The following is a 21,652-nucleotide window of genomic DNA, read 5'->3' on the forward strand; positions in this document are numbered from 1 at the left end:
GTGCCAAATAAAAAATTCAGACCAGTCTTGAGAGATAACTGTTTTTGTCAGCTTTGAATTCTCTGGCAATGAATGCATGGCTTTAAGTTTTAGATCTGGGACTCATTAAAAAATAATAAATCATTAGAAATCATTTTCTTTTTTTTAAGATTTTATTTATTTAATCATGAGAGACACACAGAGAGAGGCAGAGACACAGGCAGAGGGAGACGCAGGCTCCATGCAGGGAGCCCGACGTAGGACTTGATCCCCGGACTCCAGGATCACACCTGGGCTGAAGGCAGCACTGAACCACTGAGCCACCCGGGCTGCCCTAGAAATTATTTTCTAAACAGGTACCATATTTACCAGATAGTTTGCTATTATTTGTTTCCTGTGTACTTTCAAAAAAACTTCAACCCTAAAAGTCTATGTAGTATCTCTGAAACTGTTCACTAGAACAATCAAACAGATATTGAAAAAAAAAAAAAAAAAAAAAGGGAAGGGAATCTGTATTGAAATATATTCAGTAGACCAGTGTGTGAAAGGGAGTGGGGGGACAGAAAAATCTTGAACCATCAGGCTAGAGAGTTAAGTAAGAGTTAATACAGTCTCTGGGACAGATTCAACTAATATTTGTTATATCAGGACCAAACAACTAAGTCTGGGCAAGGGACTATGAGTGGAATTATCTGTTGTAGCTTCTGGGCCAATGCAGTTAAGAACCAGTGTACCTCAGTCTCTTTTTCTTACATGGTGATTTAGGAGACCACAAGTGCTACATGGTGTAGCCACAGGATGGAGAGAAGTAGTCTACCTGTATTGACCCTCTCAATGAGAGAGAAATAAGCCTTCATTCCTTTAAGCTTTTGTTACTTTTCAGAACATATATATCACTGCAGGATTTATATATAACCTGGCTTATCCTGACCATGAATTTTATTTTTTTTATTCTGCAAATATATTTGTAATTAGTCTGTTTTCCATATGCAGTTGGCTAATCAAAAGAATACGACTATTGTATAAGTGAAACTTAAAGCAGCTGTCCCTAAGCAGTTTTACACAGATAAAGGTCTATACAGTTAGGAGCTAACATCAAGTTTAAACCTGGATCATGGGGATCCCTGGGTGGCTCAGCGGTTTGGCGCCTGCCTTTGGCCCAGGGCATGATCCTGGAGACCCGGGATCGAGTCCTGCGTTGGGCTCCTGGCATGGAGCCTGCTTCTCCCTCTGCCTGTGTCCCTCCTCTCTCTCATGAATAAATAAAATAAAAAAAAATAAAATAAACCTAGATCATGTGATACTTTGTTTTGTTTGTTTTATAAAAGTCTAATGTGACAAATTTTAAATATACAGAAAAGAGAGTAACAATGAGCCCCTATGAGCCTATGTTACACACTACTCCCTTTAATTAACATCTTTCTAACATCTTTTTTTGTAAGATAGAAGTGTTTTTTGTTTTGTTTTGTTTGTTTTGTTTTGTTTTGTTTTAATGCCAGTGTAGTTAACATACAGCATTACCTTAGTTTCAGGTATACATTATAGTGATTCAACAGTAGCACATATTACTCAGTGCTCATCAGATAAGTGTACTCTTAAGTCCCTTCACCTAGCACCCATTCTGGTCATGTGGTATCTTTTACTAATTGAAAAGCCCAAAGATTCTTGAGGGGCTTTGAGATTTTATTAAGTCCTAAGTAAAGAAGACCAGAGCCTTAACATGAGGAGGCGACGGGAAAGAAAAGTATATGGACGTTTTCAGATCAGATTCAGTGTGTTCTACCTATTGGTACTATATAACTTCAGAAATGTTTACATGAAAAGCAGAGGTACGTACGTGAAGTACATAATGACACACGCACATACATGCCCATGTATACAAACACACATATAAAAACATATACAGGAACATATACATAAAAACATATATAGGGCAGCCCGGGTGGCTCAGTGGTTTAGCACCACCTTCGGCCCAGGGCCTGATCCTGGAGACCCGGGATCGAGTCCCACGTCGGGCTCCGTCCATGGAGCCTGCTTCTCCCTCTGCCTGTATCTCTGCCTCTCTCTCTCTCTAATAAATAAATCAAATATTTTATATATATATATATATAAACATATGTATATGAGAAAACAACCTGAGTAGCACTCAGAGTCTCATTTTTTATACCAGCAATTTCACAAAAGAAAAGCTTTTTATCTTTAGACTCACCTCTCAAATCTGTTTACAGACATAGAGTGAGGTGGGGTTGCTCCCGAAAACCAGCATTGCCAGTATGGGGATATTCTGGAGTTAAGAGACTCTTTGATGCGTTTGCAGAAAGAGAAATGAGAAGGTAACTGAAAAACGAAAGTGGGTATAAATCATTTAATATTTCCAAGTGGCTTTTACAAACTAGAGTTGGACTTGGGAACATTTATATATCTGTTCATTTTCTTTTCCTTTGTTTCATTTTGTTTTCGGGAAGTTCCTATTAACCATATGTTGAATGCAAAGAGTTGTTCTAGACTTAATGATCTAATGTTGAATAAGGCAGTAATTCCTGTCCCCAGAAAACAGTGTAAGAGGGAAATGAGACTATGATATGTAATTTGTGTATCTAAAAATTACTGTCTATTAAAACTAATTTGAATAATTTCACAAAAGGTGACTTAGTATTTTAAAAACACAAGCTCTATTTTCAAGTTCAATTTTTAATGACATCTTTAATTCATAAATTACATTGGCATTTGATTCTTCATGTATCATTTTACTATGTGTAGGCTCAGGTGTTCTTACATTTTATGGACAAGACCATTACATCTTTGAGAAAATTCTGAAGAATAATAATGGCTTATTTTAAGAGGCTGAGGATTCTGTATTACAAAATCACAAGCAAACTATCAACATTAAATAAACTTCAAAATGGGCCTCCTCATGGCTAGTACAAAACTGGTCTAAAATACGAAGTTTGCTTCCTTTGGAAAGAAAAAGAGCCCTGATCTACAAACCCATTAAAGTCCTTAAGTAGCCACTGAAGGTTGCTGAGTGGCATTTGTCTAGCTTTAGCTTAACAGCTATAGAAAAACTCAAGAGAGATAAGAAATTGCCATGCTAAAGCTTCAGGCCTAACAATGCTGCTGGTTAGTCTCATAATTGTGAGCCCATTTTTTTTTCCCAGCTTCTCAAAAAAGACACTTTAAAATCTTATTATTATTACAATGTACTCCTAAATAGTCAACTTCTTAGTATGGAATTTATTACAGAATTTAAATAAAATCTAACTTTTAAAGGGTATATGTTACATTAACTATGATGGGGTTAAATATAGTACAAGAAATCAAAATTTTATATTAATAAGCATGGCTAAAGCACTGACAACTTACATATCACCTGTTCCCACCTCAACTTCCAACCTTTTCTCAAGAAGTTAACCATGTCAGTTGTAAGGGAAATTTATACTGTGCAGTTCAGGACCACTAGGGTTAAGGAAAAGCACCAAATAAAATTAAATGAATTCCCCTTTATGTACAATAATATGGTTCAAATAAACTCCCAGAGGTAAAAACAGTTCTTTTTTATTCTTACAACTATATCCAACTTTGAACGTAAAAGCTATCTGACCTTTTCTGTAAGAAGCTGATTCTGTTAACAAGTTCAGTATCTTTAAATAATATTTGCTGCTCTAAACTGCTCATTGCAGACTGTTTTAGCCAGTAATTTGAAGGGGGGGCAACCATTTTGTTGCACTGATCCCCACAAACTACACAAATTACAAATATGATATAACAAGAGAAGAAGACATCATTAATCAAGTTATACATATTTCCTTCCATCACTGGGGAGAAAGGCCAGTCAGTCTGTCCCAGATACACCACCCTAAATGGTTTTTTATTCATGTTGGTTTACACAGAATAAAAAATCTAAAGGTTATACTGATGCTACGATTTGTTTCTTATTGCTCCTTCTCCTCCCAACAGTGAAATTATTTTAATCATCAAAAACGTAGTTCAAAAAAAGCATGTTAGTCACAATTTATCACTTAATATTTAAATCCTTGAAAGAAAAGTATTACTTTTTGTTGTATTCCATGCTTATCTAAATAACAAGTTAATACATTTTAACAACTTATTTTTACAACTCCCTAGGCAAATTCTCTAGTTTTTAATCATAAACTCATAGCAAGCACACTTGCTTTCCAGATAGACAGATGGACCCACATAAAAAAACCCTTTGTTTGATAAATTGTACTTACCAACTTTACCTCAGCACTTTAAATGCTCATGCTGAGGCCAATTACTTGAACATTACCTATCATACTATTTTCTACAGGAAAATAAAATGAATTGCTTGGTTTTGCTATCTTTGTAATGTGTTCATAGAAACATCTTATTAAGATGTTTTTAGATTCTAGGTTTTCTAAATCAAACATGAGTATATTTTGTTCTGTTAGCATCATTTAGAAGGACTTTGGTAACCTAGGCATTTAATTTTAAACATGATAATTTGAATTCTAATATACATAAATAAAATATCTCACAAATACTATGCATAATGGATGATATCAGTGTTTTATCTTTCAAAAATTAAATGGAAAAAGCTGATATTCCACAAGATAATGTGTCTCTCAGCTTTTGCTTCTTCCATTTCACTTTTGTTCACAACACAGATCCTTACTAATATTATTTCATTCAGAACAATTAATTTTAAAATAAAAAATGATTCATTTTCTTTAAATATTTTGTCATTGCCTCTTTATAATAAATTATAAAGTTTCTTTTGATGGTGTCCTCCCACTCTTATGATAAATTGGTAAGATCAATTTAGTATACTTATCTATCTGTGAAGAAGGAATGAAATGAGAATATGCCTTTAAAAACAGTTACCGTGTGTGTATGTGTGTGTGTGTGTGTGTGTGTGTTCACTTGTTAGAGATTAGTTGTGGAAAGCAGACCAAAGATAGTTAAGAAGAAATTTATAATAAATCTTCTAGAGCTTCATTTCATCAAACTTAATACTTGGAAATACTTCATCTTTCCCTTTTCCCATCTTCATTTCAGGGAAATATGCACTTGCCCACACTAAAGCCCAGGAACTGAAAATGGTTTCATAAACACGTCTGACATTTTCCTTTTACCAGACTCCTTTACAATTGCTTAACAATGAAGAGTGCAGAAATGTAGCTTTCTATCAAAGGTACTGTGTGCTGCCCTGCACTGTGTGAGAGACTTGAAATTGTTCAGACCTACGGTCACTTGGATACTACATTACACTGCAAGAATATAGTAGTAGGTAAGCACAGTGGGGGGGGACAAAGTATCCTTTCTGAGCTGTGAGGGTTTAGATAATGGACAAACAATGATGGTTTTCATGGTGATGGATTCATTTGATTTTCACTGGCTTCACCCAGAATCTCCATTAGATTACTCTTGAACATAGTGTACTCAATTCCTTTCTTATTTGTCAAAGTACATTTTCTAGGCCAATCTTGCTTTTGAGAGTATTTCTAAATGGCTTTATATAGATATCTTCAAGTTTCTAAAAAAAAAATTTGCTTGACAATATTAATATTCATACATATCAACTATTATTTATATGTCCATTTCTGAGTAGAGTCATATCTTTCTATAACATGAACATATTTCTTTAAAAAAAAAACTATGTTAATCTTTCCAATAGGATGATTCATAAAATCCTTAAATGACTTGTTTATCCATGTTATCTTACTATTATTTTAAAATATTATATATGCTTTTGTAGTTTTTCATAAGATCATTTTTTCCCTACATATTCTACATTTGTAGCCAGCAGAGTATCTGTTACCAAATAATACAGTCAATCTTCAGCTTGGTTCTGACTGACAATATTCTGGTTTATCTCCTAAAATAGGGAAAAGTAAAGTACACTTGTAGAGCAGACAGTTTGTCTGAAAAATGTTCTGTTCAAGTAATAGAGGATTATAAATTTTAAAAAGGGAGTAAATTCTTATCATCTTATGTGGCATCTTAGCTAATTGTAACCTAGGTTTTTAATTTGAATCTCTTGGACATTAAGACTATGTATTTTTTAATTATTGGAATTCTTTGTATATAGATACATATACACACACATATGTAGTCATTTTGTCTGAACTATGAACAATTTAAGTAATATGAAAGACTATAGCGTAGCATAGTCTTAATTGGACCAAAGATCACAGAAGTTAAATGCTGCCTGCCATTATCGACAATTTATTAAGAGTGAATTAAATAAGTAAAAAAAAAAATTCATGCTTTAATAATGTCTTAAGCAATCATTCACCAAAATTAAACACTGGATTCTGAATCTAACTTCAGTTATGAACCCTTGGGGTCAAAAGATGTTTATAACACATGATAAAAAAAAAAAAAAACTGCACTGAGTATAGATTAAGATAGTATACTGCCCTAACTTGTGGCATGAGCAATTGGTATAAATTATTCTATTTCAGTTACATTTCTGTACAAACCATTTAAAATTGCTTATGGGGGGTGCCTGGCTAGCTCAGTTGGTGGAACTCATGACTCTGGATCTTGGGGTTGTGAGTTTGAGCCCCATGTTGGGTGTAGGGGTGTTTGAGTTACATAAAAATTTAAAATTGCTTATGAGAATTCTTCCTCCGGAGATCCAGAGGATGGGAGGGAGGGGGAATAAAGCACTGCAAATCATATTTTGCCAAGCAATTTCACCATAACTATTGTTCTAAAAACAACAAAGCCTTCAACCACAAGACCATTTTTAAAAGTCTTGACTGACAATACCACTCCCTATTTATTAACGTCACCATACATATTAAACCAGTTCTAAATTTGATATGTGCCATCAAATCAGAAATAATTATTTAAAAACTTGGAGGTATATCTTTAAATATATTATACATTTTAATTACATTTTAAAATATATATTTTTCCTTTATAGAAAATTAGATGATGTGTATTAAGAGAACAATTTTCTATTCTGCCTAAAGGTTTAGAAATGTATATGTCACAAAGTGGAAGGTTTGGAGGAAAGTCAACCAATAAAATCTATACTGAATTGCTGAACATGAATTTCCAGGGTTTTATTTTTGGCTAATGCATCCCTTTTTTCCTGGTTTCCAACCTCACAGAAAAGAAGAGCAGAGGGCTGGCAAACACTGGCTTAATTATCCCCATCAGTCTCAGAGACAAGGCGCTTAAGAGTTTTAGCTGCTGTAAACACTCCCCTGATAGCAGATAAGGAATCTGCTGAAAGGCGGTTTTGTCTGGGGAAAACCTTAGGGGCACAGCAGTTAATCATTAGTGCAATATTGTATATGCATTACTACATCAAAGGAAACAGAACCCAATATTCTATTGTGAAGATTTTCTGTGTTTTCTTAAAGGTAAGAAAACTCATGCTAACCAGAGAAAAGATTTTTAAAAATTACATTTGCTGCAGAAACAAAGAATATTCTACTCTTCTTCTTTTTTTTTTTTTTTCTTTTCCTCCAAGAGAGAATGTCATTATTGGGTTTGGTTTTGTTCTGTTTTAATATGTGCCCGTGGGGATATACAAAGTTTCCACTGAAGTCAAAGATGTAACTTTTGTCTCAAAAAGAATTTGCACCTTTGTATGTAAACGCACTGCTCAGAACCCAGAATATCACATAACCTTATTTTATCAAGACACTAGAAGTAAGCCAATGTTCTTCTTCTGTATCAGCACTGTTAGTCTAGGATCTATTTGTGGAAAACTGACCCTTCACTATCCCTGACAAAGAACCTTTCTATCACTTCAAAATGAAGGCATCCACAATGACCTCCTATTTGTAAAACTTAATAGACTTTTCATAGTCCCACAATCAGAGAATCTTGGAGGCTTCCAGAGTGTTCATAATACCTTTCCAGAGCTAACTTCCAATCTTTCTCAGCCATTCTGCTACTGTGCACAAGTAAAACAAAACTTTACGGTGTCATACACTCCTCGCCCTTTCCCATACCCTGGCCTCAATACAGGACTTCTGATTGCATATCTATCCTCCAGCCCCCATTTCTACAGGTCTACCTTTCCTGGAACCTCCAAGTTCCATATCTAAATCTCTTCACAAACCATCTGTTATTGCTTCCCTGTGGCAATCGGAAATAATCTCTGTTTTTCCCCTTCAAATTCTTTAAGCAACTTTATGTCTTAGTAATAATATCTGTTCTAATATTTAGTACATTATGGGTCAGAAGTCAGTGTTGTTACATGACTGAACTTAGTAGACACTGTCTATTTTTGTTAATGACCGTGGTATAAATATTTTGTGGGATTTTAAGAAGAGTAAGACAATTATTTTCCATCACAGAAAGTGGTCATCTTCAATATTTCTAAGTTTCTTAGAGAAGAAAAATAAACTAACATTAAATAGGGTATTTTAATATGCAGCACATACTTTTTGAATTGGCCATAATTTGAGTTGTAATCGAAAAATTTCCCGGGAGAAACAATTTCTAAACAAATAGCAGTTATGAAGAGGTTAAGTCTGTTTAAACTGTTAAGTTTTACAAATGTGTCCTCTCAAATGTATCCCAGTGCCATCCTTAAACCCTATAAAGATTTTTTAAACTATGGAAAAGTTTCAATATAAACCAGCTTTTGTATAACAAAATTTTAATATGGTGCATATGATTAAATGAATAAAGTCTTAACTATCTTGATTTTAGTTCTTCAAGAAGATTCTGTATCATGTGGGTCAAATATATCACTTGTCTAGACATCACTGGTCAAATAGACGAGCCTTCAAGGAGGTTCTACATTAGTTGGGTCAAATGCACTACTTGTCTAGACATCACTAGTCAAACAGACTGAATAAATATTTCAGACTGAATGAGCATTGATTTCTCTCAGAAGGCTGACCTCAAGACAGAGTGGCTCTTTCTGAAGTTGGTATATTCAAGAGGAGATATTTTGAATATGTGCTGTAAAGCAAATATCATAACTGAAATTTTGACCTTCAAGAGCACACTGCACTTCAGAATATTATTATAAATCAACTCTTTCACTTGCATTCGTATAATCAATAAAAAAATTTGGGCCAGACTTTCTATACTAGAAAACAAAATCCATAGTGCAGAGAATGCATGCTTAGAAGAAAGCTTTTCTATAGCTATTTTAGAATAATAGTTAGAGCCAGGGGTTTGTAGCTTGCCAGTCACTAATTTGAAATATATTTCTGGCAACTATAGCTATATTGCCTTAGGCAAATTATTTAACCACCATGATTCTCAATCACTTGTCCACAAAAAAAAAGGATAATAATATCTATTTGGCAATGCCTGGCCCATGGTTATCATAACATCATTTGATTAATATGGAAAAGCAGAAATATGAAAGTTTTTCTATACTTTGAAAAGAGGAGTAGAACAGGATAACTAGCTTTTCTAACCCAAGATATTGAAGCCATGGGTAAAAGAGATAAACATAAATTATACTAAATCACAACAAAATGGATCTGGATTCATTCTTTTTCTTTTTTTTTTTTTCATTCTTTTTCTATATATACTAATAAAAGATTATGAAAATTAAAATTTAAATCAATAATATAAGGGAAATACACTTATTCAGGCATATACATTTGCACCATCAAATTCATTATATACTGTAATACTCTGATACTTTTGGGTGTATCAACATTTTACATATAAGTGTATCTTTTACATGATCAATATATAATATCTTAATAAGCATTTTAATAGATAGAATATGTACAATAAATTGTAGCCATAGAAGGCATACAATTGTATAGGCATAACATTTAAAAATAGTTTCATGTAGAAAAATTTTTCCAGATTATAAAAATATTTGAGATAAATAATTGAACATTTCAAAGAGTTGTAAAAAAAATCTCATTTTTAGCTACACATATTTTTCTACTCTGTTATTATAAAGTTTTTTTGTTTTTTTGTTTGTTTTTTTATTTTTTTTATTTTTTTTATGATAATCACTTAGAGAGAGAGAGAGGCAGAGACACAGGCAGAAGGAGAAGCAGGCTCCATGCACCGGGAACCCGATGTGGGATTCGATCCTGGGTCTCCAGGATCGCGCCCTGGGCCAAAGGCATGCGCCAAACCACTGCGCCACCCAGGGATCCCAAAGTTTTTAATTCAATAGCTATGTTTCTGTTTTTCTTTATTGGTAGAATCTAGCAAAATCATGACTTCCAAATATTTAACTAATTCCAACAAGATACTAAAATAAAGGCTTAATTTGAAGTCAAAATAAGTTAAACAAAGGAACAAGCCAATTCAGCTGCTAATTTTAAAGAAAAGATAATAGCACTTATAATATATGCTCTTATAGATCATCAACGATGTGTTTTATTTTTTTAGGCATATACTCATATATCATTTCTATTTAGGTACAAATCCATTTTGATATGCTAGAAATTTGTTTCCGCTCTTTAAAAATTAATACAATCTGACTAGTAAAGAGAAAACATAAAACTGTCATTTAAGCTATATAATATGATTTTTTCTCCTGATACTTATCCCTAATACACTCACAGACTTTGATGAGTTGCAATACCAAATAATGCTATATCTCATTCTTAAACTTTAAAATGGCTTATGAATAGCCATATTTCCCAAATAGAAAACTTCATTAATATCATGACATAGTCACTGCCAATACAATCTTCAGTGTATAAGAAATAATTCAATAGAAATGTTATATAAAATTTTGTAATTTTGATCTCAGAGCAACAAGAATTTAACTCAGAAAACATACAACTGTGTATCTATATATTCCTCTCATAGACAAAGTTATACTTTTTAAAAGACCTGTAATTTAACAGGTCTAATTATAAAAATTGAAATTTAATTATGATATACAATTCCCAAATGTCATTTGTAGTCCGTTTATCTGATTTTTTCCCATCTGAGCCATCATAATTAAAAAGATATTTTACATGCCTACAAACACATATAAACACTTGAATTCAAAACATGAAAAACTTTATTTGCTGATTGCATATTATATGTGTTGGCTAAAAAATGACCAAGAGCAGATATTACATTTAACATTTTAAAATATATTCCATTATAATTAGAATACAAGGTATATACACCAGAGTCATACTTATGTGATGATAACCTATATTTTTAAAATTTAAATGTTGTTAGATAATATAATTTAAAAAGGTGTATAATTTTCATAATTGTACAATTAAATGGCATATGCAAACTTTTCTGCATAATATACAATACAAAGAGAATTTATTTTCATTATATCTTTTTAAGACATTATTATGGAAAAAATCATTTTGGTATAACTAAAGTTAGGTACTAAAATAAACAGATATTTGACTGATAATTGTTTTACCTCATTATTATTGACAAAAGAAATACATTGTATATTCTTCATTGAAAAGTAAAATATATGGATGACAAATAAAAAATCTAATACAATCATTATTTTGCTGAATTATAAATATTTTGAATGTTATAGTCTCATTTATCATGAAACTTTAAATCTAACAATAAACTTAGATAAGAATAAACCAAAGCCAGCTATCTATTTAAAAGACAAATTAAAATAATTTACACTTGAGAGCAAATATATTTAAGACAACTGCATTTGTTGTTTTCTTAAAAAAAAAAAAAAACTTGCATATTTATTTGGAAAGCAGTTGCATAAACATTTGTCAAATGAATCAATTTATATAAGAATTTACACTGGAATACAATTTTGTTGCATTTTTCAATGCAAGAGAACAAATAAAAGTGTACATTTTATCTACTTGAGTAAACCGATACATGTAATAATATCACCTGTTTAGCTGTGCAAAGTAACTGATCTTTCATGTTTAAATGGACACATTAGTACCAAGTAAGCATAGGCATAATCTATCAATAGTTAAAAATATATATATTTAATTTCTCAGCTTTAGGATATATACTTTATCTTCTTTTTCAACCTACTGTGAAATTATACCACAGCTAAACCAGCCTCTATGAAAGCTTATATTCAGATTTTTAAATCTTTCTAGAACTACCAACTTCTTCTTCTTCTTCTATAGATTTGAACTTGACTCACAGATATCACATAGGTAATGGGAAGGAGATCCAGGGTATAAGTAAGTATACTTATCGATGCTAATATGTTGAATATTTTAAGAGAAATCATGAAACCCATGTAGTTGGCACTCTGGAATGGCACCATTCCACAAGTCCTAAAAAAATATACTTGGCAGTTTATTGAAGAATCTAGACCTAGTAAAAATTCACTTCAAATGTGGAATACTGCATATCTCAATATTGAGCTACAACTTCTTACTTTGGTTTTGTTGAGTAGTTCTAATTCCTTCTGCAATTAGCCATTCTTTTGAATCAACCTAGCATACAGCTAGTTGATTGTTTAGGGAGATGAGAGGAAAGAGATGGGATAATACTCGGGAAGTGATTCAGAGCATGTATTGCCAAAATTTTTTACACTGTGCATGCTATGCTTTTCCAAGTTGTCCTGTGCCCAATTAGAATCTGTTTTTTTTTCTTTCAAAAAAATGAATTTCTGTCTAAAGCCCCTTGACTCCTACTAGTGCTAATAAAGAATTCTCAGTCAGCAATTTGCAGAGTAGGGAAGCCAGGGATAATACAACTGGGCAGCCTTTACAAGCAAAACAAAACACCAAAGAAAGGGAATAAAAAGGCTGACAAACAATGTAAGCTCTCCCATAAGGTTCATACTTATTTTTCCCCGTTTAAATGTACCATTAAAAAGCTGAATCAGCTGTGACCATAATGATACAAAGTTTTGATTATTATGGCAAATTATACCTTCTCTATTCAGGAGAGGGCAAAAAAGTTTTGTGGCTCATCAAAAGAAGCTGGGAGTGAGAGCCAAGGCCACTGACACTTGTGGTTGCAGATTAAGCTGTGAGCAGACTCTAAATAAATTCCATTCTCCCCCATCCCCAAAATACACTATTCTGGCTATTAAGACTGACTTGCATTCTATGCATGCCAGTACTCTATCCATTCAGGATCACTTATTTCAGTGGGAGACAGGGAGGGCAGTCTTCTGAATTAGGAAGCTGTAACAGATTAGTTTTGTGTGTGTGTGCGTGTACGTGTGTGTATAACAGACTGCTAACTATGAATGATTACAGTCTCTGCTTCAAGCTTAAATAAATCACACAATTTGTGAAAGTCAAAATCTTTTTAAGTGAAAAAAAAAGGGTTGAAAAAATATGTTTGCTTGTAATTTCTGAACCCAGAATTAGCCTTTCTGTCATCTAGAATACGTAACTAATATCATTCTTTGAGAATCACAAAATAAGATTTTCAAAGACATATAATTAAATTAGCCAAACAAAAATTTTCAAAGATATATAAGCTTACGTAAGAATAAAACACCCAAATTATCCTGTGAACTCTTTGATTTTCTTGATTAAATGAAGTTTTCTTTTTGTGCTGATGAGGTTTTTTAAAAGCTGTTTTGGAAAATGTGTTCATTCTCATTTAGAGCAGAAATAAGAATACATAAATCATAAGCCTTAGAGGAAAACATGAAGCAAAAAAGTTATAACAATGCAAAGAAAGCTGTAACAATTCTAAGATGAAATTATAGAAAATGAAACAATATTAAGGACCATAAACCAAATATCATTAAAAGTATTGACAATCTATTGCAAATTCAGCACTATCACTCAAACTGAATTAACTACAAGTACAGAAAATAAAAACTTATAACTTCATTTCAAACTTAATTTTAATAAAAGTATTTTTCCATTACAAACAATTTAATGGGGTAAAAAACTAAAATAACAAGTGCATATAGGATACAAATAGTCTTTGATAAGTCAGTAAAATCTGTTTCATATTTAATGATATCCTTGCACCATTTTATACATGTTTAACACTCTTCCATCTATATATCAAAATAATGTTTTCAAGCTAACTAGCACACAAAGAGCAAAAAATATGTTTAAATTTTCTAAAATTTGTATAACCACAAGCATATGTTGATGAGAATAGCTTTTTTTTTTCAAAGATTTTATTTATATATTCATTAGAGACACACAGAGAGAAGCAGAGACACAGGCAGAAGAAGAAACAGGCTCCCTGCATCAGGAGCTTGATGTGGGACTTGATCCCAGGACCCTGGTATCATGCCCTGAGCTGAAGGTACACTGACATACTCAACCATGGAGCCACCCAAGTGTCCCAAGAATAGCTTCCTATTGAGGAAAACTGTCTTTACTCAGTTGTTTCTTGAAGGCAAAAAGCCTGCCCAGTCACATCAGCCAAATTCACAATGGCAATTCAGTACATGACATACACAGCCCCTTCAGATCCAATAAAATCCTCTACATATGTGTCACATGTCATTCAGTGGCAATGAGGTCACGAAGGCAGGTATCACCATTTCAAAGCACAAGTGTTCTAAAGAGACATAAATTCGATTGACAAAATCTGCTTAGACACTATTTACATACTATTTACAAAATAAGAATGAACTTGAAACAGGTATTCTAATACTAATTCTAATATTGTCTCTGATGCTCACTATGGTGTATCTGATATAAACCACAATTACATTAAGAATCTTGACAGTTTTCATTTTGTAGCTTGGTAAGACTGCAAATATCACTTTCTCACAAAGCAATAATGAAGTAAAATGACAATTAGGTTATTATCTCAGCTTCATTAAATAGCTTACCTCTCACAGAGGATATAGAAGTTATGGGGGGGGGGGGGAGAAAGAACATTGACCTTGACTAGCTCTGTGGTACAAATTACACCTTTCAATATTAAGGATATAAAGATTCTTTACAGGAAAGCTTGGGATCATGGAGTATACAGATTTGGTCAGCAAGGTCTACAGCTACCACACTGTTGAGCTCTTGGAAAAGGTTGTTATAAAAAGAGTAAATGAGAACAGATTTCTGTTAATATTTCTAAATTATTTTTTCAATAATGATACACATCTTGCTCACAAGAGTATCACTAATAAATGTAAGGACACATAACTTAGAACATGTAGTATCCCTATTTGAATAATATAAAAATTGCTTTAAAATTTTTTTCTGCATTCAGTTTTATGGACTAAAATCATATGAATAAAAAAGAACAGATGTTTGTTTAAATAGATTTCAACTGTTCCACAAAATTTTATCAAAGTCATGAAGGCATTCAATAGTATGTTTTTATTAATGATGATTAATTACAGTTGTATAAATTAACCTGAAATTAATAAAATCTCTCTGTAGTGGACTGAATTGGGTTCCTTAAAAATTTATATGTTGAAGGCCTAACCCCTAACATGATTGTATTTGGATATAGGGCCTTTAAGAAAATAATTAAGATTAAATGAAGTCATAATGGTAGGACATCATCTAATAGGACTAGTTTCTTTATAAGAAGAGAAAGAAGGAAAATAAGGAAGAAGAAGAAGAAGAAGAAGAAGAAGAAGAAGAAGAAGAAGAAGAAGAAGAAGAAGAAGAAGAAGAGGAGGAGGAGGAGGAGGAGGAGGAGGAGGAGGAGGAGGAGGAGGAGGAGGAGGAGGAGGAGACGACGACGACGACGACGACGACGACGACGACGACGACACTAGAGATGTCTCTCTCAATCTCATGCACATAGGAAGACCCATATGTGGACACAGAGAGAAGACAGGCATTTAAAAGCCTAGCTGAGGGGCACCAGGGTGGCTTAAAGGGTTAAGTGTCTGCCTCAGGCTCAGGTCCTGACCCCAGGGTTCTGGGATAGAGCCCTGCATCACCTCCCTATTCAGCAGGGAGCCTGTTTCTTCCTCTCCTCCCTCCTTGTGCTCTCTTACTCAAATAAATAAATAAATAAATAAATAAATAACCAAAAAAAGTTAAACAAATAAAATAAAAGCCTACCAGGGGTGCCCAGGCAGCTCAATCAGTTAAGCATCTAACTTGATTGCAGCTCAGGTCATGATCTTAGGGTCCTGGGACCCATCCCTCTGGGGCTCCATGGTAAGTTAGGAGGAATCTGCTTGAGGATTCTCTCTTTCCCTGTCGTTCTGCCCTTTCCACTGCATTCTCTCTCCCTCTCTCTCTCTCTCAAATATATATATTTAATATATATTTTTTATTAAAAAATAAAAATAAAGTAAATAAAAGCCTAGCAGAGACAACTCTCAATAAAGCTGCGTGGCTGGTACCTTCACCTTAAAATTGCAATCTCCAGAACTATTAGAAAATAAATTTATGTGTCTAAGTCACTCTGCCTGTGGGATTCTGTTATGGCAGTGCAAGCATAATAATATAGTCTCCAGAAATACTAGTTTTTGTCGTGTAAACACTTAGATGTACAAGGCAGAGGAGTCATTTAATCTCTCTGAACCTGTTTCTTTGTTTGTAAACTGAGAAGGCCAAATTAACTCAGGGATGGTAAATATAAGACACACATGACAGCACTCTTTTACTTTTTCCTCGCTCACAGTAGACAAACTATTCCTGGTAATCATTACCAGTCAATGGGAATTGTCTTTTGAGATGAGGCCAATCATCACACCCAGCTTGGAAGATGCATAAGGTCTGCTATAGGACTAGCACTATAGGACTCTACTTCTCAAAATGTGGCTCACAAACCAGCAGCAACAGCAGCAGTAGCACCTGAGAAGCTCATGAGAAATGCAGTCTCAGACCTGAGACCAACCTTCTGAACAAGATCTGCATTTTAACAATCTTTGCAATGGACATCGAAGTTTGCAAAGTACTGATCTAGGATTCAGAAGTTTCTAAAACGAAAGTTGCTAAAATACCCAGGCCACAAGCTAAACAAGGCCCGTTTTATATTTTGTTTGGCTTCTATGCTGTTTAAAATTCTCAAATTACTTGTAAAGCTTAAAAGTGGGGAGAGAGTTCATAAAAAGATATTAATTTCTTGATAAATTAGAAGCTCATGTAAAACTGGGCTAATATTTTTTGCATGGTACTAGCTGGAACCGAGTGGCATTGCCTCTTTCAGGACAAGACATTACATTTTTCCCGTGACAGGGTTGATCGTACTTCTCTTCATTTACTTATGTTATCTGTGTGGCCGTGTTATGCATTTGATTTTGTAATCCTTATACTTAAATTTCCTTTCCTTCCACATAGCATTGAAAGAAAACACAAAAAGGAAACATTTTAAAGTAAGAGATCTTAAAAGATACAAGTATATATCCAAGATTAAAATTTTTTTTGATAATTTTTAATTTTCTATTATTTATTCTTTACCAATATCAATTTTCTTTGATCTGAAACTTAACATTACTTTAATGATAAAATATGTTTTATAGTATGCATCTGATTAATCCATTGGAGACACTTTATTTAATCTAGATTTCTAGCAGTGTAGATTTTTTTTTCTTGAAAGGAATATACTAATTTTGTTCAAAGTAGGTAGTATTTTTTTTTTTGTCTTAGAAAATCATTTTTAAAATCCTACCTCTTGAAATCTTTTAGGAGCCTGAGAAATGTAGAAAATAAAATGAAGAATTAAAGAAACATATAGATAAAACAGATAAATTAATAAAATGATTAGTTGACCAAAGATGAAATGTGGAAGAGTATAAGACATCAGCCTGGAGAATGACACACATTTAGTCATGGTAACTCTCATTGATAGCTACTTGGAAATATAAGGGAATTAATCATAAGATATATCACTTTAAAGATATTTTAATGGAAGTTTTAAAAAGTGCTATATAAAATATCCTGGGCCTTGAATTTTAAACTTTTAGGGGTAATGAATTTCATTGAAATTAATGGAAATTAAGAAAATGTATAACATATTGGTAATATTATTCTCATTTTTACTTCCCATTACTTTAGGAATCTTATCTTCCTACTCTCAAACCCCAAATCTTATTAATATTTTAATGTTCAGAATCACGAAAGCCATTTACATTTCTGTTAAAAAAACATAACCCTTGGGCCTTGATTGCCTTAAATACTGTATGTATTTGTTCACATAGTTTCAACCATAATGTCAATAGCAACAAATAATAGATTTTTATCAGGTCTATTTATTCAAGTTCTTATTCTTCAACTTATCAAATATCAAAAATTTGCACCAATAAGTTTCCTAAAACTGAATATACTTATTACCTAATTTTATTACCCCACATAACAAATTATTATTTTTTTCTTAGCTGGCTGTTAATGTAATAAGCATTGTAATCTTAAAAATCACTGCAGTGCCTGGGTAGCTCAGTTAGTTGAGTGCGACTTTTAATTCCAGTTTAGGTCATGAACTTCGGGTCTTGGGATTGAGCCCTGTGTCAGGCTCAGCGGGCGTCTGCTTGGGTTTCTGTCTCTCTATATTCCCCTATCCCCTGCAATCTCTCGCTTTCCAAAAATAAATAAATAAATCATTTAAAAAAAATCACTGGAGATTAATTGAATATAAATTAGAAATAGGTTGTGACAGAGGCTGAGCAGTGAGGCCCAGCTCCCTGTAAGAACACTTTCGTACCCCTGTGGTTCATCACCACGCCCTCTGACCTGGCCAAGAAGAAGGCAGCCAAAAAGAAGGAAGCTGCCAAAGCACAACAGCGGCCCAGAAAGGGACACGAGGAAAATGGAGATACTGTCACAGAACCACAGGTGGCAAAGGAGAAAAATGAGGAGGCCAATGGCCGAGAGACCACAGAAGTGGATTTTCTGACCAAGGAGCTAGAGGACTTTGAGATGAAGAAAGCTGCTGCTTGAGCTGTCACTGGTGTCCTTGCCTCTCACCCCAACAGCACTGCAGCCCACATTATCAACCTCTCCCTCACCTTTCATGGTCAAGAGCTAATCAGTGACACCAAAAGGAATTAAACTCGGGCCATCATTATGGCCTCATTGGCTTACACGGAATTAGAGAGTCCATGCTGCTCTCTGCTACTGGGAAACGGGAAGTGCCCACCCCTGAGCACATTGACATCTACCATCTGACTCAGGAGATGCCCTCTAGTGACAAGACACCCTTGTAGTGTGTGATGGAAGTCGACACAGAGCAGGCCATGCCGGAGAGGGAGGCTGAGCAGCTGGCTCACGAGGATGCTGAGTGTGAGAAGCTCATGGAGCTCTACAAGTGACTGGCGGAGCTGGATGTTGACAAGGTGGAAATGAGGGCTTCCCAGAACCTGCATGGACTGGGTTTCATTCCTGCCATGCAGCGCAAGAAGCTGAAAGACTTCAGTGGGGGCTGGAAAATGAGGGTTGCCCTCGCCAGAGCCCTCTTCACTCAGCCCTTCATGCTGCTCCTGGACAAGCCCACCAACCACCTGGATCTCGAGGCTTCTGTGTGGTTGGAAGAAGAATTAAAGACTTATAAGCACATCCTGGTCCTCGTCTCCCATTCCCAGGACCTTCTGAATGGTGTCTATACCAACATCATTCATATGCACAACAAGAAACTGAAGTATTACATGGGTAATTATGACCAATATGTGAAGACACTGCTGGAGCTGGAGGAGAACCGGAAGAAGAGGTTTCACTGGGAGCAAGATCAGATTGCACACACGAAGAACTACATTGCTAGATTTGGTCATGGCAGTGCCAAGCTGGCCCGGCAAGCCCAGAGCAAGGAGAAAACACTACAGAAAATGATGGCATCTGGACTGACAGAGAGGGTCGTGAGGGACAAGACACTGTAATTTTATTTCCCACCATGTGGCAAGATTCCTCCACCTGTCATTATGGTGCAAAATGTGAACTTCAAGTATACAAAAGATGGGCCTTGCATCTACAACAATCTAGAATTTGGTATCAATCTTGATACATAAGTGGCTCTGGTGGGGCCCAATGGAGCAGGGAAGTCAACTCTTCTGAAGCGGCTAACTGGAGAGCTACTACCCACTGACAGGACCATCCAAAAACACTCTCATGTCAAGATAGGGCGTTGCCATCAGCATTTACAAGAGCAGCTGGACTTAGACCTCTCATCTTTGGAGTACATGATGAAGTACTACCCAGAGATCAAGGAGAAGGAAGAAATGAGAAAGATCATTGGAAGATATGGTCTCACTGGGAAACAGCAGGTGAGCCCAATTCGGAACCTGTGTATGGGCAGAAGGGCCAAGTGTGTCTGTCCTGGCTGAGTCCGCACATGCTCTTTCCGGACGAGCCCACTAACCACCTGGATATCGAGACCATCGACGCCTTGGCCGATGCCATCAATGAGTTTGAGAGGGGTATGATGCTGGTCAGCAATGATTTCAGACTCATTCAGCAGGTTGCCCAGGAAATCTGGGTCTGTGAGAAGCAATAACCAAGTGGCCCGGAGACATCCTGGCCTACGAGGAGCACCTCAAGTCCAAGCTGGTGGGCGAAGAGCCCCAGCTCACCAGGAGGACCCACAATGTGTGAGCCTCTGCCCGGGCTGGGCCGGGCCTTTGGGGCCACACTCCTGCATTGCTGCAGTACTGCTCCCCAGCCCCTCCCCAGCCCCTCCCCTGCCCCCACCTGCCTTAGCCACACTCTGTGATCTTATCTACAGCTGGATAGTACCTGTCCGGCTCCTGTCCTTCCAGTTACTTTTGTCCATGTCTGGACTTGGCTGGCTGTTCTGTCAGCACCTTGCTGGTTACTGACCTGACAGGGATGCAGCCAGAGGCACCTGAGGGTCAGCCTAACGGCCCACATCCTGGGCTGGCCTGTGAAAGAGCTTAGGGTCCTTCTCTGGGCTTTGGTGATGTTGGAAGAATACCCCCCAGCCCACTGCCCCCATTCCTTTCTGCTTCGGGTTTGGAGCTCTGGACCAGGACTTTAGTCCTGGTTGGTTTTTAAATACTTATTTAACAGTGTAACTTTTAGACCTGCGTGACATCCACAAAGTGTCCAATAAAGAAAGAAGAAGCCATAAACAAACTAGAAATAGCAGTAGAACATGTTACCAACTCCCAGCACTTTTTCAAGGAATGCCTGCTTCCTATGTGCACATACTGCACATTTTCAACGTCCAGCCTCAATTGGCAAAGTTGCTCATGGTTGTCCCCCATCTTGCTGGACTTACCGGCACCTGCCTCTTAAAATCCTCCCATGTACTATTTCCAGATTCATCTTTACATATCACTATTACCATAACACTTTCCTATTTAAGCATCACTATCTGTTCCCTTACTACTTTATTTTTTTTTTAAATTTTTTTTTTATTTATGATAGTCACACAGAGAGAGAGAGAGAGAGGCAGAGACACAGGCAGAGGGAGAAGCAAGCTCCATGCACCGGGAGCCCGACGTGGGATTTGATCCCAGGTCTCCAGGATCGCGCCCTGGGCCAAAGGCAGGCGCCAAACCGCTGCGCCACCCAGGGATCCCCTCCCTTACTACTTTAAAACAAGTTTAATGTGAGTTTTCTCCTTAGATTTTTCTTTTTACATTTTTTAAAAAAATTTTAATAAAGTTAGCCAACATACAGCGTAGTAACGATTTCAGGAGTAAAATTTAGTGATTCATCACTTATATAAAACACCCACTGATCACACCAACATATGCCTTCCTTAATACCCATCACCCATTTAACATGTCCCTTCTCCCGTCCAGTATCCTCAAGTTTGTTCTCTATAGTTAAGAGTCTCTTATGGTTTGCTTCCCTCTCTGTTTTTATCTAATTTAATTTTTTCCTTCTCTTCTCCTGTGTTCATCTGTTTGTTTTTAAAATTCTACATAGCAGTAAAATGATTTGTGTCTCTGATTTATTTCTTTTAGCATAATATATTAGAGTTCCATTCA

At 35.4% G+C, this 21,652-nt stretch overlaps 1 protein-coding gene and 1 pseudogene across 6 annotated transcripts in view; one reads left to right on the top strand and one right to left on the bottom strand.

The window, feature by feature from the left end:
• ERBB4 (erb-b2 receptor tyrosine kinase 4) overlaps positions 1–21,652 on the bottom strand; it is a 1,110,465-nt gene that overhangs the window by 925,188 nt on the left and 163,625 nt on the right. The window lies entirely within an intron of this gene.
• LOC112656786 (ATP-binding cassette sub-family F member 2-like) lies at positions 1,700–20,353 on the top strand (annotated as a pseudogene).

Source organism: Canis lupus, chromosome 37 (genome assembly GCF_003254725.2).
Source record: "Canis lupus dingo isolate Sandy chromosome 37, ASM325472v2, whole genome shotgun sequence".
In the NCBI taxonomy this organism is placed as follows: domain Eukaryota; kingdom Metazoa; phylum Chordata; class Mammalia; order Carnivora; family Canidae; genus Canis; species Canis lupus.